At 49.0% G+C, this 20,435-nt stretch overlaps 3 non-coding genes and 1 pseudogene across 3 annotated transcripts; 3 read left to right on the top strand and 1 right to left on the bottom strand.

Annotated features, from left to right (window-relative positions):
- Window positions 1-2,375: 2,375 nt before the first annotated feature.
- Window positions 2,376-5,527, bottom strand: LOC101270391 (apoptosis-enhancing nuclease-like; annotated as a pseudogene).
- Window positions 5,528-13,329: 7,802 nt separating this feature from the next.
- Window positions 13,330-13,419, top strand: TRNAY-GUA (transfer RNA tyrosine (anticodon GUA)). Its single transcript is given in 2 exon segments — window positions 13,330-13,366; window positions 13,384-13,419. It is a non-coding gene; the product is annotated as a tRNA-Tyr (tRNA).
- Window positions 13,420-16,135: 2,716 nt separating this feature from the next.
- Window positions 16,136-16,226, top strand: TRNAY-GUA (transfer RNA tyrosine (anticodon GUA)). Its single transcript is given in 2 exon segments — window positions 16,136-16,172; window positions 16,191-16,226. It is a non-coding gene; the product is annotated as a tRNA-Tyr (tRNA).
- Window positions 16,227-17,980: 1,754 nt separating this feature from the next.
- TRNAY-GUA (transfer RNA tyrosine (anticodon GUA)) lies at window positions 17,981-18,070 on the top strand. Its single transcript is given in 2 exon segments — window positions 17,981-18,017; window positions 18,035-18,070. It is a non-coding gene; the product is annotated as a tRNA-Tyr (tRNA).
- Window positions 18,071-20,435: the final 2,365 nt, after the last annotated feature.

The raw sequence follows: 20,435 nt of genomic DNA, 5'->3' as shown, positions 1-20,435 counted from the left end.
ATGGGCTCTAGACACACGGATTTCAGTAGTTGTGGCACGCAGGCTCAGTAGTAGTGGCTTGTGGGCTCTAGACCGCAGGCTCAGTAGTTGTGGCACACGGGCTTAGTTTTCCACAGCATGTGGGATCTTCATGGATCAGGATTTGGACCCGTGTCCCCTGCATTGGCAGGTGGATTACGTAACCATTGCGCCACCAGGGAAGCCCCAAAATTGATTTCTGATTGTTCATTGTTAGATACTATATATATATGTGTGTGTGTATATATATATATATACACACACACATATATATGGTATACACTCTCTATATATGTATATATAGTATTAACAGTAATATATACAATTAATTTCAATATTAATCTTGTATTCTACAGCTTTTCTAGATTCAATTAGTAGTTATAGCTTTCTGTAGATCCCATAGGATTTTTACATAGGCTTTCATGTCTTTTTTTCACTTTTCCGATTGAATTTTATTCCAGAACATTTTAAACCCAGTACATTTCCCCACTGCTAACAGCTCCATCCTCCATCAACCCGTAGACGAAAGAACTGAAGCTACTGCTCAGCTGTGAGTGTGCTGTCAGCTACAGATTTTCAAGGAATATAGAACAAAGTCCTGGAGCCAGGCCAGCAGCGGTCAGTGACTCAGCCAGCTCCCAGAACTGTGGTCCTGAGTTCGCAGGTGTGCGCCTTCAGTAGTGTCTCTCCCTTCCTGGCCCTGCCGCTTTGCTCAGACTGACTGGAAATCCATGCAGCACAGGAACAGTGAGAGCCCAGAACCCCACACATTGTCCTCAGAGGTCCGTGCCCCACATGCTAGAAGAGTTCTGTCTAGGCCAAAGCCACGCAACCCGAGGGCAAGTTCAGGTGTTATCCAGAAGAGTCCAACACTAATCCTTAAAGAAAAAACAGCTGCTCTCACTGACCTTGCTACCGAAAGCTCGGCCTCTGTACACCGGTGCCGAATCAAATCTTGGAGACAGAGTTTTGGGTGAAGTAGAGAAGGATAGCTTTATCACTTTGCCAGGCAAAGGGGGACACAGTGGGCTCCTGTCCTTGAAAACTATGTGTCCCAACCCGGGAGGATTGGAGGAGAAGTTTTACAGCAACGGTTCAAGAGCGGGGTCTTTGACAAGGTCAGGGGTGAGCAAGGCCTGCGTTCCCTTCATCTTGTCTCAGGTGGTCAGTCCCCTAATCTGGATGAGCTCTTCTGGTCCTTTAATCTGGCTTCAGGTGATTTCTTGGCAACAGTTTATTAGCAACTGTTCGAATCTGCCCTTTGGAACTCAGGGAAGGTCCTGGAGGCTGGAGTCTTGCCTACAAGAAACAGGGGACGAAAAAGGCCTCCGTGCCCGGGAGCCCCACAGGGCCTCACTCGGTTTCACCCTCGGCTCACTATGTACCAGGCACTGTGCCAAGCACTTAGTACTTCATCTTCGAAACAGCCTCGTGAGGTAGTTGTGTCATTATCCCCACTTTACAGATGAGGGAAGAGACTCAAGAATGAAGTCACATACTTGCCTACGTCTCAGAGCTCTTAAGATGGGGCTCAGGTTCTGTGTGACCTGAGCTCTTCGTTACCTCATACCCCAAAACTGCCCCTTAGGAAAGAGGGGTAGGGGATGAATTCTGACAGAGAACACTTTTAGAAATTTGGAGAAAACCCAGCCACTGCAGTGATTGGGGGCACCCACCTGAGTGCAGGCAAAACTGCACAGCTGTTAATGCCTGGCCCAGCCCCAGTAGACGGGCACTCTGCTCCCCTACAGACCTGTGGCCTTGCTTTCAATAAGCAAAGGTCATCGTGGGCAATTCTGCACAGGGGTCCCAGAATTCAAATTGCTGTCTTGTTTCTCAGGCGTTTGCTTAAGAGAGCCTAGTGCTGGGTGCGCAGGAGGAATGCCTGATTCAGGTCAAAATAAATATGCCAGTCTCCACCCAAAGCTTAGCTGCTCTCACTTCTCCCAGAATAGGGCCTGGTGACTTCTGGTGGCACCATGGGAGGACCCAGCTTCCCATGAGCCTGTAGGCTCTGCTATTCCATTGTAGCCTAGCAGTTCCTACAATGGCTACAGCCAGAGTTCCAGTTCTGAGAGAAAGGGATAAAATGACCCTTGAGTGGCCTTAACTCTATAGCTTCAGAGCATATTTATTCTCTGGAAAATGACTCTGAAGGAAGAGGCAGACGGGGACAACAGGATGAGAACTTTACCCCAGGTCACTGAGTGGAGATAAGAAGACTCTTAGATATTGCCACCCCTACCCACCTCCCCAGGGAGGGAGACATTTAGAGTGACAGCCTGGGACCATCTGTTGGTACATTCCCTACTCCTGCTGGGCTCTAGCAGCTAGCCCACGGGACATTTTCATCATATCTATAAAGTGCCGTTAGCAAAGCCACAGGATTTGGGGAGAAAGGGCTGTCAACAGCCCTGGAGCGCAGAGGGCTGTGCTGTGGGCAGAGGGAGCTCAGAGTACAGATAGATGGTCCCAACTCTTTAGACCCTGGGGGCAGCTGGCAGCATCCTGCCCCAGCCACTCTCCTGGTCTCCTCTCCCCAAGGGAGCCTCTCCTTCCTCACTCCCTTCTGCCTTGCGCCTCCTCCGTTCCTCTGCTGGTGCCCTGGGCCAGGTCCTCAGGCCAGTACTGGTCCTCCATACACTGTTCCATGTCCGTGCTGCTCTCAGGCTCTTTGTCCTCAGGGTGGGTCCGGAAGCTGCTGGCCTCCTGCTGTTCCCACTGCACCTCCACCAGCTGGTAGAGCTGTTAGCCCAAGTTCCTGTGCCCAACGATGAACAGTGAGACCAAACAAACCGAAACGTCGCAGTTTGGAGCAGAGAAAGGTTTTTTTATCTTAATTTAAAAAAAAATTTTTTTTTACATCTTTATTGGAGTATAATTGCTTTACAATAGTGTGTTAGTTTCTGCTTTATAACAAAGTGAATCAGTTACACATATACATATGTTCCCATATCTCTTCCCTCTTGCATCTCCCTCCCTCCCTCCCTATCCCACCCCTCTAGGTGGTCACAAAGCACCGAGCTGATCTCCCTGTGCTATGCGGTTGCTTCCCACTAGCTATCTATTTTACGTTTGGTAGTGTATATATGTCCATGCCACTCTCTCACTTTGTCACAGCTTACCCTTCCCCCTCCCCATATCCTCAAGTCCATTCTCTAGCACGTCTTACTCCTAGGTTCTTCATGACATCTTTTTTTTTTCTTAAATTCCATATATGTGTGTTACCATAAGGTATTTGTCTTTCTCTTTCTGACTTACTTCACTCTGTATGATAGACTCTAGGTCCATCCACCTCATTACAAATAGCTCAATTTTGTTTCTTTTTATGGCTGAGTAACATTCCATTGTATATATGTGCCACATCTTCTTTATCCATTCATCCAATGATGGACACTTAGGTTGTTTCCATCTGCGGGCTATTGTAAATAGAGCTGCAATGAACATTTTAGTACATGACTCTTTTTGAATTATGGTCTTCTCAGGGTATATGCCCAGTAGTGAGATTGCTGGGTCATATGGTAGTTCTATTTGTAGTTTTTTACGGAACCTCCATACTGTTCTCCATAGTGGCTGTACCAATTCACATTCCCACCAGCAGTGCAAGAGTGTTCCCTTTTCTCCACACCCTCTCCAGCATTTATTGTTTCTAGATTTTTTGATGATGGCCATTCTGACTGGTGTGAGATGATATCTCATTGTAGTTTTGATTTGCATTTCTCTAATGATTAGTGATGTTGAGCATCCTTTCATGTGTTTGTTGGCAGTCTGTATATCTTCTTTGGAGAAATGTCTATTTAGGTCTTCTGCCCATTTTTGGATTGGGTTGTTTGTTTTTTTGTTATTGAGGTGCATGAGCTGGTTGTAAATTTTGGAGATTAATCCTTTGTCAGTTGCTTCATTTGCAAATATTTTCTCCCATTCTGAGGGTTGTCTTTTGGTCCTGTTTATGGTTTCCTTTGCTGTGCAAAAGCTTTTAAGTTTCATTAGGTCCCATTTGTTTATTTTTGTTTTTATTTCCATTTCCCTAGGAGGTGGGTCAAAAAGGATCTTGCTGTGATTTATGTCATAGAGTGTTCTGCCTATGTTTTCCTCTAAGAGTTTGATAGTTTCTGGCCTTACATTTAGGTCTTTAATCCATTTTGAGCTTATTTTTGTGTATGGTGTTAGGGAGTGATCTAATCTCATACTTTTACATGTACCTGTCCAGTTTTCCCAGCACCACTTATTGAAGAGGCTGTCTTTTCTCCATTGTACATTCCTGCCTCCTTTATCAAAGATAAGGTGACCATATGTGCATGGGTTTATTGCAGGGCCACGCAAGGAGACAGGTGGTTCAGGCCCCCAAACCCCGAGCTCCCCGAAGGGTTTCGGCAAAGCATTTTTAAAGGCCAGGTGAGGGAGGGGGTGTCCGCAGGGTATGTGATCAGCTCATGCACAGTTCTCTGATTGGCTGATGGTGAGGTAACAGGGTGGTGTCACAGGGGTTAACACTATCAGTCCTTAGGCTCCAGGAGGCCTGGGGCTGTGTGCTCATGGTCATCAAGTAGTTAACATCTTCCATTTGGTGGGGGGGTTTCACTTCTGTAAAACAACTCTGGAAATGTGCATCAAATACTGTTATCTAGGTACTTCAGAGAGGAGCTAAAGCAGAGGATGAGGGGAAGGGCCTGTCCCGGGAAGGCCCCATAGGGTCCTGCTCAGTCACAGAGCTCCACGGCTGTCCTGGCATCTTCCACTGAGGAGTGCCCCTGCTGGCCCACCTGGATTTTCTTGTGCAGTAGTTGCAGGGTCAGGTCCTTAAGAGAGACCTGGGTCTGGGTGTTGAGGCTGGACTAGCTGAGGAGGTTGGAGACAGAAGTGGTATCCGGAGTTTGGTCCCGAGGGTAGACGTACTTGAGGAAAGACCTGGAAGTCATTGTGCAGCACGTGCCTCCCAGCACCTTGCCCTTCAGGAGCTTCAGGATCTCTTTCTGGGCCACCTGGAAAGAGAGAGCCTTGCACATGTGCTGCCCAGTGATGGCGCTCCAGAGACTGCTGTAGTCCATGATGGGCGTCTCAGTCCAGACGTACTTGCTGAAGAGGACCTCACCGTGGTAACTCACCACAGAGCAGCGGGCCAGCTCACTCACCCACGTTCGGGGTTCTGTGCCCACCATCTCACAGTCGATAGCCACATACTTGCTGGGCAAGGGCCCAGCAGATTCCCTGGGTGTGGGCTTTCTGTTGCATGGGGCACCTCCAGATTCAGCCCTTGGACACACTCCCTCATACTGCTGGTGGCTTCCTTGCCTGGTGGTGCCTCCAACAGCGTGGGTGGTGGGGAGGACCCCGGCTCTGGGGATGTGCTCAGCAGCCCCTGCTCCTGCAGCAAGGCCTTCTGGGCCATGAACCGCTGGTGCTGTCTGCTCTTCCTCTTGTGTTTCCGCCAAAGCACAATCTTGCCATTTGGGCTGGCCAGGGAAGGGCACAGACACTGGGCAGACTCAGGAGATTCCCGGCATACCATCCCAATCAGCTCACCATTGAGGGAAAGGGAGGCCTGGGAGGTAACCTACCATCAGGGCAGCACCCTGAAACTCCGCGAATCCCCTCACGCTCCTACGTGCTGTCCAGGCAGCCAGGCAGCTCCCACATGCCCCAGGCTTTCATGTTTTCTTGGAAAAGAATTTCAGCTTTACTTCTTTGTTTAAACACAGATGCTGGATGCCTTATATTTCAATTTTTTTTTAAATTTATTTATTGGGCAAAAATCTCTAGTACAATGTTGAATACAAGTGATGAAAACAGGTGTCCTTGTTTGCCCCTTATCTACAGGGGAAACATTCAGTCTTTTATCATTAAGTTGATGTTGGTTGGAAGTTTTTCATAGATGTCCTTTATCATATTGAAGAAGTTCCCTTCTTTTCCTTATTTGCTGAGGGTTTGTGTCAAGAATGAATGTATACTTTGTCAAATGCTTTGCATCTTTTGGTAAGATCCTCTGATTTTTCTTTTTTTAATCTGTTACTATGATGACTTACATTAACTGACTTTGAATATTAAACCAACTTTGCTTTTCAGGGATAAAACTCACGTTACTTTTTTTTTTTTTTTTTTTTTGGCCTCTCCCGTTGCGGAGCACAGGCTCTGGATGCGCAGGGTCAGCGGCCATGGCTCACAGGCCTAGCTGCTCCGCGACATGTGGGATCTTCCGGGACCGGGGCACGAACCTCTGTGCCCTGCATCGGCAGGCGGACTCTCAGCCACTGTGCCACTAGGGAAGCCCCCACTTTACGTTAATCTTGATGTATTATTATTTTATATACCATTGATTCAACTTGCTAAAGTATTGCTAAGTTCCTTTGCTTCTATGTTCTTGAGACATATTGGTCTGTAGTTTTCTTTTTTATGTAGTGTCTTTGGTTTTGATGCCAAAAACATGCTGGCCTCATAGAAAGAGTTGGGAATTATTACCTCCCCTTTAATTTTTCTGGAAGAAGTTGTGTATAAATGGCATTATTTCTCCCTGAAATGTTTGTTAAAATTCACCAGTGAAGTTTTCTTGGTCTGGTAAATACATCGGAGAGTATAAAAAGTGCAACAGCTAGGGCCCCATGGGGACTTCACATCTTAGCTCCTGCCTGGTGCACTAACCTTTGAGTTACAGCGTCTCCTTATTGTATTCTTCTAAGAGAGACACATTTTGTTGATCGACAGCCAACAAAACTGGCAGAAGGAAGAAGTAGGAGATACTTGTCCCTAGGTTCAGGTAATTGCAACTTGCTCTCCGGGGGCTATCACACCAGAAGACAAGTCCCCGGACGAAGCAGGAACACAGTCTGTGTGAATGCCGCCTGCGCAGCTAAGTCTGGACAAAGCCCCCGGTACACCGCGCCGCCACCCCCTCACACGTGATTTGTCCTGTACAACAGGGGTCCCCAGCGCCCCGCTGTAGACGGGTCCGCGGCCTGTTAGGACCCGGGCCGCACAGCAGGAGGTGAGCCGCGGGCGATGAAGCTTCATCTGTGCGTCCCCATTATCGCCTGAAGCGTCCCCCAAACCCCCCGCCGTGGCAAAATTGTCTTTCCCGAAGCCGGTCCCTGGTGCCAGAAAGGTTGGGGACCGCTGAGGCACAGTACCCACTTCAACCTCTATGTCTCTCCTAACCTAGAAAATCTCCAGTGTTGGTGCAGATGGCTCTGAGACTGGTGCCAGACCCTCCGCCAAGGTTCCCCGCCCCCGAACATTCTCCCCAGTTCCTGGGCAGCAGCTTTGGGAAGAGCGCAATGGCTCCGGGAGCAACATCTCTGTCTCATCTCTTCTATACGCCGTGTCAAAGGTCAAAGAGAAGCCAGTACTTTTAGACTATGTTGATTAGGACAGCCTCTGACGATTAAATGAACGATTTAGGATCCGCGCAACCCTGAACCGGAAAACCTATTCTCAGGTGTCATTTCGGGGATATATTTGCTCCTGGTACTAAGGCTTTAAGTCCAGAGCTCACTTCAAGTGTGTGAGTGGGAATAAGGGAGTTAGAAGCCCTAGATCATCCTGAGACGTGTCAAAGAATGGGACTGGAAGACAGGAATTTAGAGGGAGTGGGGAAGAGCCCTTCTTATATGTGGTTCCTCGTTGTAATCTATAACAACCTTACCTTGTTTTTATTGAGAGTCTAGTAACTGGTAAGATGTAGAGGACACTATCTTTTCCATAATCTGACAACAGTAGCCAGGGGGCATTTGGCGGCTGCCATCCAAGCATTGAACCCAGCAATGACATTTCTTGGCTGTGTCCCAGGAGGTGTCCAGAGAAAGAGCTGCGGGCCAAGCAGGTTTTGACTTGACGGGCAGGACAAGTGAGATTTCCTTAAAAGGAATAGAACAGTCTTGTTGGAATATCCTCCTGCACTGCATGTTTTTTGTTTTTTTTTAATGTTGGCTGCACTTGGGAAACTTTACAAAACGCTGATGCTTGGATACCACCCACAGAGATCCTGATGTAATTGGTCTAGGGTGTGGCCTCCACGTTGGAATGTTTTTAAGTTCCTGTACAGCCAGGGTTGAGGACTACTGCTTTAGGAATTTAATTATTTTGGATGTGATGTGCCAGGTTAAAAACCTGAAGGACCCTGAATGATCTTCTGAAAAATGGCGTCAGCCATTAAATGAAGGTGATCTGTGCATGTGGACAGAATATTCAGTGATAGTAAAAACTGCCTGGTGGGAGGGGACAGCTGTCAGGATCGGAAGCCCCAGTCAGGCCTCTGTGGAGCTGCAGGACTTCTACCACCAAAACGTTTTTCTATAAAAGGGTTTCATCCTCAAGGAATTCATGGAAAAGACTCTGACAAGTTCAGGTTTCTGGTAACTGACTATACTGCTGAACTGAATGAATAAGCATTTTCAGAACTCTAATGGAAAACTGATGAATTCATAAAAGTGCTAACAAAAGATCAAGGTAAAAAACAATCAATTACATGGGACTGAGTGAGCTGATGAGGATGATTATAATTTTTGTGACTTTCCGTTTGAATAAAAAAAAAAATCCCACAAGGACTCAGAGGCAAAAAGTATACAAATCAGTTTCCACTGCAAAGTAAAGGAGTTGTTACAGTGGAGGATTACTGGACTGAATGTCAATATTATGACATAGTATGAGCGTGTTTCATGTTTGGTAATTGCAATCATTGTTGCTTTTGTCGTGGTCATCCATTTACAATGCTTGGTGTCAGTTTATTTATCTCTTGTAAAAATAAAATACAGTGTGTGTGTGTGTGTGTGAGTTGTGAAAAAACAAAACAAAACGTTTTTCTCGGAGAAATGAGCACGTTGTGTCCTTGGGCTAGGAGGGAGGCCTAGAGACGGAGATCCTTCGGGAGCCCCGGGCAGAGCTCTCCGCGGTGCGTTGACGGTTCCACCAGGGGAGCAGAGTTTGTCAACAGGGAACTTGAGCGCTGCTTTCTGCTCACAAAGACATTTCCCACCACCCCACCCCCGGCACAAGTTCCGGAGCAACAAGAGGGTGGATCTGTAACGCAGAGATGTCAACATGGCGACCTGGGCGACGCCTAAGGTCCTAAAACCGTCAAATTCCAAAGACGTGAGCAACTGCTATGAGAGCAGAAGACATCTCCAGGTGTCTTGGGAATAGAGTATAAAACCATGTGAGAGGCTGCTCCTTCTCTGAAGAAATAATTCAGCAGAGCCACATGTGTGCATTCTTTGATGCCTCAGCTGGTAAAATGGGGGAGGGGGGCGGCGCTGTAGAGCTCCGTTGGCATCTTTAGGTTGTTGGTTAGATTCCAGCTTTAAGTACGTGCTCAAGGATTTGCAAATGCTTTAAAACGCCATTTGATAAGTCATGCTCCTTCGAAGATAGGATTTTTGTGGCTTTAATTAGCGTCAGCCTTCGTCTGTTTTCCTAAGAAATTTGTGGCGAGACTGAGAGGAAGCCTAAAAGAATAAAACACAGTAACAGCTACAGAAGGCCCACGGCCTACTTGTGTGGCACAGACTCAATTCACTCATTGTTCATCCACTAAGTTCTTCCCATTTAAGCACTTGGGTGGAAGATGAAAACTTCAGAGCCGATGAGGAAAGTAAGTTTTTGTGATGAGCCTCCGCTGTTCCCTGAACCCTTCCTCCACTTGCTCTTGAGGTATCAAGTTAGGACTTCGAGAACACATTGTATAGAGCACAGCTGAAATGTAAAAGAAAGTAGGTAGTATGGGAAAGAATAGGCAATATCACATAACACCAAGTAGTGTGGCCCAGCGGTCTAAGGCACTGGCATGAGGCCTTAGTCTCTTTGGGTGGGGCGTTCGAATCCCACCACCGCTAAGCCACAGCTTTGCCAGTTGCACAACCGAGGTCTAAGATGGGAATAGTAATCTAGTCCTCGGTTTGGGGCTGAGATGAGTGACTGAGTGTACCAGAGTGAGGTTCAGGTCAGACTATTTAAGGCAAGTGGGTTCCTGTTTTCTGGCCAGATAGGGCTTGAGAAAATTTTGCCAGGTAGTAAGTTTTGATAATTTTGATAAGTCTTAAAGGATGAAGTTCATCCGCAGGATAGGGTTCGGTAAGAAAGAGAAGTTTTAAGTACAGGTGTAGCCCCAGAAGAGGAAGCTGTCACATGCAACAGGAGACGGATAAAAGGCTGGAGAAAACAGGGAGTGGTGTCTGTTTTATTTATTTTATTTACATTTTTTTCCTCATAATGGAGACTCACAGAAGCTTCGTGCGCAGTCTATAAGCGAACTTCAAGAGTTACTCCTTTGGCAAGAGCACCGGTGCAGACCCTTGGGTCTGTACTGTTGCTGGAGTACATCAGTGACCTTAGAATCAGCCCCTCGGGTCCTCAGCTCCCCAGTGGTATGTTTGCTCTGGGACGTTTCTGCCTCCTCACGCCCAAGCCCTATTTCTTTTTTTTTCTTTTTTTCTTTCTTTTTTTTTTTTTGCAGTACGCGGGCCTCTCACCGTTGTGGCCTCTCCCGTTGCGGAGCACAGGCTCCGGACGCGCAGGCTTAGCGGCCATGGCTCACGGGCCCAGCCGCTCCGCGGCATGTGGGACCTTCCCGGACCGGGGCACGAACCCGTGTCCCCTGCATCGGCAGGCGGACTCTCAACCACTGCGCCACCAGGGAAGCCCCCAACCCCTATTTCTGATCTCCCGATGGAGCTCCTACCCTTCCCTCTGCATCTTTCTCTGCCAGGAAGTCAGGACAGAGGGGGTCTGAGTGAGACTGTCCCGAGATGTTACTCAGCAAAAAGGCAATGCCCCGGGGATGATGGAGATGTTTCAATTCTTGCAGACTTGAATCGAGCATCTTTGACAACTAACTTGGAAAATTAGCTCACTGCCCCTACAGTTTGCTCTCAAAGATCCCGAGAATGTTTTAACCCATAATCTGAACTCCTATTAGATATTTTCATGGCTTGAACTGTAAGCACAGTGTACTTTGGATCTTTGCCCATATTTTAGGGGTCCCAGAGAGTGGATGGGTGGAATTTGATGTCCATTGCAACCCAGGTTGAATCAAAGTGTTACCCCTTTCTTAGTGTGCCTTTGGAGAGGTCACCTTTAGTAGGAGAGAGCACCTTTAGGCAAAGGAGAGAGCACCTTCAGGAGGTGGTGAAGGAGTGAAGATGGCCCATGTCCTTCAAACGAATCACCAAGAGAAGTTTCAAGTTCCTGGCTAAATTCTTGATCTAGGGGTCTGAATACGATCGTCCCTCTTTTGCTTAGAAAAACTCACTTAACAAAATAGCAATCTTTATTTAATGTAAGCATTCAATACGTGCCCTCACCTAGCTGAACTAGAATGAAGAGAAACCCAGTGATGCTGAAATGGTCTCAATTTAAATTCATGACAATAATCTCAAGTGCATATGCATAACAATTTTTCTCAATCCCTTCACTTCTACTCTTTCATCCCTTCTCTTGTGTCTTCAAAATAGCAATACCTCAGCATACATTCTCACTCTCAGCTTTCTATTTCACTAAGAAAACAGAAGCATTCACAGGAGAACATCTACAAGGTACCCATTTACAGGCATCTGAGTACTTTTCTTCCTCCTGTTACTGTGGATGACCTATCCAAGATCCTAGCTAAGACCATCCCCTCTAACTGTGCACTAGATGCTTACCCAAGAACATTCTTTCCAGTAGTTGTATACACATGAATGAATATACATGGACAAAATCAATTTATTAATTTTTCAGTTAATACTGTTTCTGTTTAGAGGCAGTTTTCTGTAAAAGAAAATTGAGTACAGTGTCAAGAATGTTCTCATATATATGTTCTCACTGCCCCTCTTCCACTATTTTCCCTTCCAATGACAAATTGTATTGGTATAATGCATTTTATTACAATCGGTGAGCCAATTGTAGTACTTTATTAATAATTAAATCCAGGGATACGTAAGTTTCATCCTAGCAAAATTTCTTTGATTGCCATTAAAGATTTCTTCAAAACTGGAGAGTAAAAGAAACTTGCAGCAAAAGCCCAAGAGAATCTGAGCGTACATAATTAAAAACACATCCAGGATAACTATTCTTAAACCTCTGGACCTCTCCCTTTATTTTCCCACTGGCTTCTCTCAGCCTGCACTTCAGATAATATCTATTGCCCTATACACTGCTCTCATTGCACCCAGAAAGTGTTAGTTCCACCTGAAAGAGCAACGACTGCCGAAACTAGGTGAATCAGGAACAAATACATTGCAAATTCTGACATAGAGATATAGAAGTAGAAATACAGATAGACAGAAAAAAAAAAGAGACAAAAAGCAAGAGAAAGAGACAGAGAGAAACAAAGAAGGAAACAGTGAAAAAAAGTTTCAGAGAAAAATCAGACCAAAAAATCAAAAAAGAGCCAGACACCCTGAGAGATAGAAAGTGAGAAACAGACACAGATGTACAAGAAGGGGAAAAGTTTGAGAGAAAAACACAGGCTTAGGGATCAGAAATACACCTGGTAGCAGGAAGGAGGTGGGGAAAACAAAGCAGGCTGAAGGAAGGGAACTAAAGGGTGCAGGGAGTGGAAGATGGATGCTGGAGAAACAGCTACTGAAAAAAATTCTGCTCTGTGGGCAGAAAAGGGGATCCAAGTTCGTAGGATGGCCACAGAGGGCCAGGCCGATGGGTACCTATGGGCGTGGTGTCATCGTCGACCCCCACCGCCTTCCCTCCACCCCTGGCCTGCCTGGCCCGACATCCCGACATCCCTTCTCCATCACATCCCAGGAAGTCTCACTGCACATAAAAGTAAGACTAGGTCTACGTGGGCACCTCGGCCCCGGTCTTGAGTAAGTGGCGAGGTGACGGGGGTACAGAACCGGGGCCGAGGGCTGGGGTGGGATGGGTGGGGTGGGGGGAGGCGCTTAGAGGCTGTGCTCCTCCTCAAGGGATCTTCTGTGACCCTGTGGGCTGCGTTCTTCTGCTCTCCATCCTCCGCAAGCCTGCCCCCAACCAACCCACGCATCCATTTGCCCGACGTCCCCTTTCCCCTCGCCCAACGTCCCCTTTCCCCTCACTCTCTTGCCGGCTTTCTGGCCTGGGATGGGCGTCATCCCCCCACTCCGTGTAGAAAGGGACAGGGCGGGGTGGGGGGGGGGTAGAGGAAATGAGTCAACAGGTGACTGTCCAGTCCCAGGCATTCTGAAAATTGCCGCCCCAGGATGCCTGACAACCACAGAGCCAGCATATGCACCGCTCCTTGCCTAGGGGCCTTCCAACCAACCAAAAGCATGTTGTACCTGGGACCATTCAATGCGTTGGCCTCTTGTCATTTCTGCAAAAAGGAAGGACTCAGCACTTACCAGTGTGGACCCTTCGATAGCTCAGCTGGTAGAGTGGAGGACTGTAGACCTGATATATGTGGATATCCTTAGGTTGCTGGTTCGATTCCGGCTTGAAGGATGTGCCCCTGATGCTTTTGCCCCATCATGAAGCCCACCACTGCCTAGTGCAGCCTTGCCTCTACCCTGCAAATTGGGCCTTCCCCTTGCACTACAAGAGCATCCTCATTCTCACAGGAGAAAGCCGACAAAGCCCTCCTGGAGCCACTTGTCCCTTTCCCAAAATCCAGAGACACATGCTTCTCAACCAAAGACACCCTTAGCAGCCTTAGCAGACTGCCCCCACCAACCAGCCCCTTCAACCTCCCAAGCCCTTCAACCTCTCCTCAGGGAGAGCAGCACTCCCTCTGCCACCACCACTTTGCTCAACGTGGACAGATCCGACAAACATGTGGCCATACAGGAGCTGCCCACCGCGAGCCCTGGAGGCCGACCAGCACACGGGCCATCACATGGGTCACGGACAACCAAGGCATTCTTCTTGAAAACCCTCCCACTCAATTTCCCTTTCCTACTCTGCCTAGTCCTACGATGGTCCATGGCCTCTCTCTTCTGTCTAGCCCAACCGCAGTCTCTGTGTATCTCTGTCCATCCCTCTCTCCAACTGTCTCTCTCTCTCTCCCTCATTCTCGAACTCGTTCTCTCTTTCTGTGTCTCTCTTGAATGATCATAAATATATAAACTTAGGGAGACAGAAACCCTTCACCATTTGCTTTATATACTGTGGGACAGGACTGCCACCCTGAGATTTGCCAAGCCATTGCCAATTGTGCGCCTGCGCCAAGAGCCTCTGGCATTGGCAGGAGCAAAAGACACCAGGGCTCTCAGGACAGGGGAGGAGGCTTGACGCCACGATGAAAACTTCAGAGGCCCCATTCAGGTCTCCTGTCAGTCAGAGAACAAGGCCGAGGCCACAGGAAAACTTCCAGTTCCTCGAAATTTCACACCTGTTCTTGCTGCCGTAGGAAGGTTTGAGTTCCTTCTGCAAGAGCAACGATTGCTCACACTCTGTACAATTGTGGGGAACACCCCTGTACCAATTCCCCTGCTACTTCTGATGGAGAGACAGAGAAATAGAGACTGAGATAAAGATAGAGAGAGACTGAGGGAGAGCGACTGCAAGGGAGAGGGGGAGATGGGGAGAGGAAGGGAGTTTGTGAGCAAAAGGAAAGGCTGAGACCTGAGAAAGAGACCTGAGAGTAGGAAAAGGCCGGGGGTGGGGGGCAGATAACGGTGGCTGAAGGCAGGGAGCAGAAAGGGCCCGGGAGTGGGGCTTGGTGGCCGGATGTGTGATCCTGGGGGGGCACAACAACTGTCCTCCTGACACAGGCCACTGGCCTGTGCCTTCTGACCAGCTGGCTGAATTAAGTGCTGGGCCGCTGAGGCTACAGCCTTCCACACCCTCCTCCCTCCACAGCCACTGAGCCGGGTTTCAGGGATGGTGCTGGTTGGGGGAGGGTTGTCAGGGCATGTGGGTGCAGAGAGGAAAGCCAAGGAGTGGCCCTTGCCCTTTTCTCTCCTGTGGGAGGGAAACTCCCAAAGGCTGGAGATACAGTTGGAAAGCACTGTCAGAGGAACGGTGATGGGAGCGTGGCTCTCTGCAGGCCCTGGGGCCCAGCCGCTGCCCTCCCCTGACCCTTGCGGCCACGAGCTCCTTTTTTGGTTCGGGTTCTGCCTCTGCATCCAGACTGCGTTTCCCGCATATCTTCATCTCCAGGTCTCCTCTGCAGCAGCAATCTTCCCTGCTGCCCCACTGCTGACCAAGAGGAGCTGAGCCTGGGGCTGTGGAGTTTCCAGGGTCCAGGGGGCAGTGCCACTGCTTTCCCACAGGAGCCCTTCAGGAGGAACCTACTGCTCTGTGGCCACTAAGATTCCCCAGCCTCGAATGTCACCATCTGCAGAGACCAGTGGACAGGGACCAAAGAGAGATTCTAAGGCTTCCATTGGATGTGCCCATGCCCTCCACCCGCCATGGAAATTGGAGGTTCCCAGGTTTGGGGGAGCTAGCTTTGGTGTTTGGGGGATATAACAGGGGTGGAGGATGTGCCTGTGGCTGGGAGGTGGACTCTGGAGACTTGGACACACCCCGGTGAGCCCCGGCACGGCCACCTCCTCCTGTCTGGGGCCTCACAGCGGGCAGTAGGGGACCTCCGCAGACATGGCCCTCATCCTCGCAGGTGCAGACCTGCTGGTCTCCCGATCAGGGGTGGCGACACAGGCATCGGAGGGCAGGTGACTTGGGTGTGGCTTGCCGTACTTCTGTGCAACCTGAGCTGGGTGGGTGAGCGAGTGGTGTCAGGTGGCGGGCACGCACCAGATGGGATCTGAAACGTTTGTCAAAGACGAGGAGTGAGGGCGAGAGGTCCGACCTGGACAACGGTGTGCTCTGCCTGTCCAGGAAGCCCACAGAATCTTGAGCTGCTTCAGGGAGCACCCGCCTCTGCCGGAGGAATCCGGGTCTGTGGGCAGAGAACGCGAGCCAAGTCCCCAGACAGGCCTAGCCCGACGTCCTTTCTCCATCACTTCCCAGGTGCCCTCACTGCGCGGAAAAGTAAAACTAGGTTTAGGTGGGCACCACGGCCCCTGTCTGGAGTGAGTGGCGAGCTGAGGGAGGTACAGAACTGGGAGCGGGATTTGGGGTGGATGGAGGGCATGGAGGGAGGCACTTGGAGGCGGTGCTCCTCTTTGAGGAACGGTGAGGCTCCAGTTCCTTGGTCTCCACCATTCCTGCAAAAAGAAAGGACCCAGTGCTTGTCAGTGGAAGCATGGGTGTGCACCCTTCGATAGCTCAGCTGGTAGAGCGGAGGACTGTAGATTTGATGACATGTGGACATCCTTAGGTCGCTGGTTCGATTCCGGCTCGAAGGAAGTGCTTTAATCGTTTTTGCCCCATCATGAGGGCCACGCCCTCTGCTTCTGCCCTGCAAATTGGCCCTTCCCCTTGCACTACAAGAGCATCCTCATTCTCACCGGACAAAGCCAACAAAGCCCTTCCAGAACCACTTACCCCTTCTTCCTGAAGTCCACAGACATATGCCCCTCAGTCCACAACATCCCCTTGCTCCTGCCTTAGCAGACTGCCCCCACCAGCCAGCCGGTCAGCCTCCCAAGCCCTTAACACTTTTATTCTCGCACCTCTCCCCAGGGAGAGCAGCGCTCCCTCTGCCACCACCACTTTGCTCAACGTGGACAGATCCGACAAACATGTGGCCATACAGGAGCTGCCCACCGCGAGCCCTGGAGCCCAACAAGCACACGGGCCATCACATGGGTCATGGACAACCAAGGCATTCTTCTTGAAAACCCTCCCACTCAATTTCCCTTTCCTACTTTGCCTAGTCCTACGATGGTCCATGGCCTCTCTCTTCTGTCTAGCCCAACAACTGCAGTCTCTGTGTATCTCCATCCATCTCTCTCTCCAACTTCGTCTCTCTCTCTCTCTCTCTCTCTCTCTCTCTCTCTCTCTCTCTCTCTCGCCCTCATCCTCGAGAGAGGGACAGAAGGTTCCCAGGTTTGGAGGAACTAGGTTTGGTGTTTGGGGGATGTAACAGGGGTGGAGGGTGTGTCCGTGGTTGGGAGGTGGACTCTGGTGACTTGGACACACCCCGGTGAGCCCCGGCACGGCCACTTCCTCCTGTCTGGGGCCTCACAGCGGGCAGTAGGGGACCTCCGCAGACATGGCCCTCATCCTCGCAGGTGCAGACCTGCTGGTCTCCCGATCAGGGGTGGCGACACAGGCATCGGAGGGCAGGTGACTTGGGTGTGGCTTGCCGTACTTCTGTGCCACCTGAGCTGGGTGGGTGAGCGAGTGGTGTCAGGTGGCGGGCACGCACCAGATGGGATCTGAAACGTTTGTCAAAGACGAGGAGCGAGGGCGAGACGTCCGACCTGGACAACGGTGTGCTCTGCCTGTCCAGGAAGCCCACAGAATCTTGAGCTGCTTCAGGGAGCACCCGCCTCTGCCAGAGGAATCCGTGTCTGTGGGCAGAGAACGCGAGCCAAGTCCCCAGACGGGTCGCAGCGGGCCAGACGGCTGGGTACCTATGGGGACATCCTTTCTCCCTCACTTCCAGGAAGTCTCACTGCACAGAAAAACGAGCCCAGGTCACGGTGGGCAACAGGGTCGGGTCGAGGTTAAATGCGGGGATGATGACGCCCCAGCACCAGGGGGCGTGTATATGATTGGGTGGGGCGGGGGGGGGGCTCAGAAACTCCTCGAGGGCCCTTCAGCGACCCTGCCTGCCTGGTGATGCATTCTCCTCTCCTGCTTCCCTCCGCAAGCCCGCCCCGACCCGACCCACTCATCCGTTTGGGTTTCACCAACGCCCCCCCTCCCTTCACCCTCTTACTGGCTTTCTGGCCACCGAGGGCTGTCGTCCTGGTGTCTCCCTGTAGAAAGAGCCCAGGGGAGAGAAAATGAGTCAACAGGTGGCGGCCCAGGCCCAGGCGTTCTGAAAATCTCCTCCCCGGGATGCCTGGCCACCACGGATCCCCGGCGTTGCACGGCTCCCTGCCAAGGGGCTTCCAACTAACCTAGGGCATATTGCACCCGGGGCCTTCCAGAGCCTTGGCCTCTGTCGTTTCCAGGAAAAACGAAGGACCCAGCACTTGCCACTGTGCACCCTTCGATAGCTCAGCTGGTAGAGCGGAGGACTGTAGACCTGACACACGTGGACATCCTTAGGTCGCTGGTTCGATTCCGGCTCGAAGGAAGTGCTCTGTTGCTTTTGCCCCGTCATGAAGGCCGCCACCACCCCCTGGCGCCCAGCCCTGCAAATTGGCCCTTGCAGCAGGTCAGCAGCTGAACTCAGCCAGGAAAACCCTTCCGGAGTCACCCTCACAGCCACCTGTGGGCTGTCGCCAAGGAACACACCTACTTCTTGAAATCTATTGACCCATGCCCTTCAACGCAAGACGGCCCAGCCCCCATTGCTCCTGCTTTAGTGGGTAGCCGCAATTAGCCAGCCCCGACCCCCCACCTCCAAAGCCCTTTATACTTTTATTCACCCACAGCTCTTGCTTTTGCTCCTTCTGCCCAGGACAGCACTGTCTCTATCTGATACCACAGCTTCTCTAATCATGGACAGATCCCTGTCAAACAGGTTGCCCCAGAGGAGCTGTTTACTGCAAGCCCTGTATGTCTGCAACCATACCGGCCACTAGGCGGGCCACGGATAACTCTGGCATGCATCTGTGAAACTTTTCATGTCGTTTTATGTATATGTCTGTTTTCCTCAATATTTTTTTCTTTTTCTGTTGGTATTTTTAATTTTATCTGAGAACTATAATTTTTAGAAACCCAGCTATGTAGTAAACTACTGTGGTTGCCTTCTTAGCATGGTATTTGTAGGGATTTACCTTTTGAGAATGTATTTGCTAATCTTCACTGCTTTTTAAATGACATTTAAGCCGAAATATGCAGCTGTTTGGTCCCTGTAGTTTAATGGGTAATTATTACTCCCAGTGTCTTATTTAGGTGGTCTGTCCATCTGATCTCTGGATTTTTTTCTGCTAAGAATCCTCAGGTTTATTTGTCTTGTTAATATTTCCCGGCGCTCATGTAGATTTTTCGCTATTTTATGAGCAATGATATCTCCTAGTCTGCTTATATTATTTAGCTCAGACAGGTGATCTATATGAAGACTCTACTGCTCTGTATCCACAAAGAGACCCCAGCCTTGAATGTCACCATATGCAGAAATTAACATAGTGAGACCAGTGATGGAATTGGGCCTTTCTTGGACATCCTGTAATTCTACCTCTTACACCATTATGTATTTACTAAGAATGTGTTCTTAGAATTATGAATGAAGGCATGTACGCATCAATAAGGGGACTAGTAAGTCCTGCATCCTCTTAGCTCATCAACCCAGGTCGTGTTGACTCAATAGAATTGCCACTCTTTAGGATTGGTATTCAGGTATGTTTTGTTCACAAACCATTTAATAAGCACCTAATACGTACCATGTATTGTGCTTGTGCCAGGGATGTAGAGGTTAAAATATAGGTCTTGCCCTAAAATATTTCTGACTGTAGGTTACCCAGAGATGGAAGCAGACAGTTATAATACAATGTGCTGAAAACTACAAATGAGGTAGATAGAATATTCCATGTAAATCTAAAACTAAAATCAATCTTAGGAAGTTTTAATTCAGGCTGGGGTGGAGGGCAAAATAGAAAATATGGAAGATCTCATGGGAGAGGCAATGCACTGTAGTCAGCTCAGTTTTAGAAGAGGAGTAGTAGATCTGTGATCAGGTGAGCGGAGCGGATCCAAAACAATTAGAAAAGAAACAGAAACCTGAAGAGTGTTGATTTTTTTGTGTAACTATATATGGTGTCACTAGAGCATACAGAGAAATCCAGGACTAGCAGGAAATGAAGATACAAATAATTGTGCATGGAATTTTAACTTATCTCATCATATCCCTGATTTCCAGTTGCTGCTCACCCCAGAAGCAAGGGAACGATTTCTCAACATCCCTTGTGAGTCTTTTTGGAGAAGACACCGTGGCTTTTTAACATGATATGTTTATTATTTTTCCAGAATGACCAGCAGAAGAAGCTTCATAATGTCCTTGTACTTCCACAATCACCTCCATTGCATCCATTCCCACACCTACTGTCATTTTCTCTACACATACATTTTGCAACTACCTGGCTTAGATCAGCTGACAGAGAAGGCAGAGACATCGCTGATGCCAGGAGAGAAAAATCTTACGTTGTATAAGGGTTTACCTCCTTTCCAGATTTGTCGGGAATGGGGAATTGGGAAATTTCCATTCAGGAGCTCCTGAAATTTTCTACTCTCTTTCTCAGACCTCAACATCACTTCTGTTTACCACCAAGGTAGCCTTTCTCAGAAAGTCTTGCCTCTATGATGCCTGGATCAATAAAACCCTCTATGCAGGCCGTACTCAGTAATAATTAAATAGTTATACATAGGCTATACATGAAAATGTTTACCTTTCAATAGTGAGATTAATTAGAAACCAAAATATTTTCACTCTCCTCCAACTCTACACTCATGCTAATACAAGTAATCAAGAAATATGTGGTCCAAGACGGGTAAAATGA

Source organism: Orcinus orca, chromosome 2, assembly GCF_937001465.1.
Source record: "Orcinus orca chromosome 2, mOrcOrc1.1, whole genome shotgun sequence".
Lineage (NCBI taxonomy): Eukaryota > Metazoa > Chordata > Mammalia > Artiodactyla > Delphinidae > Orcinus > Orcinus orca.
Note: the sequence above shows the minus strand (reverse complement) of the source record. Positions and strands in the feature narration are given on the sequence as shown.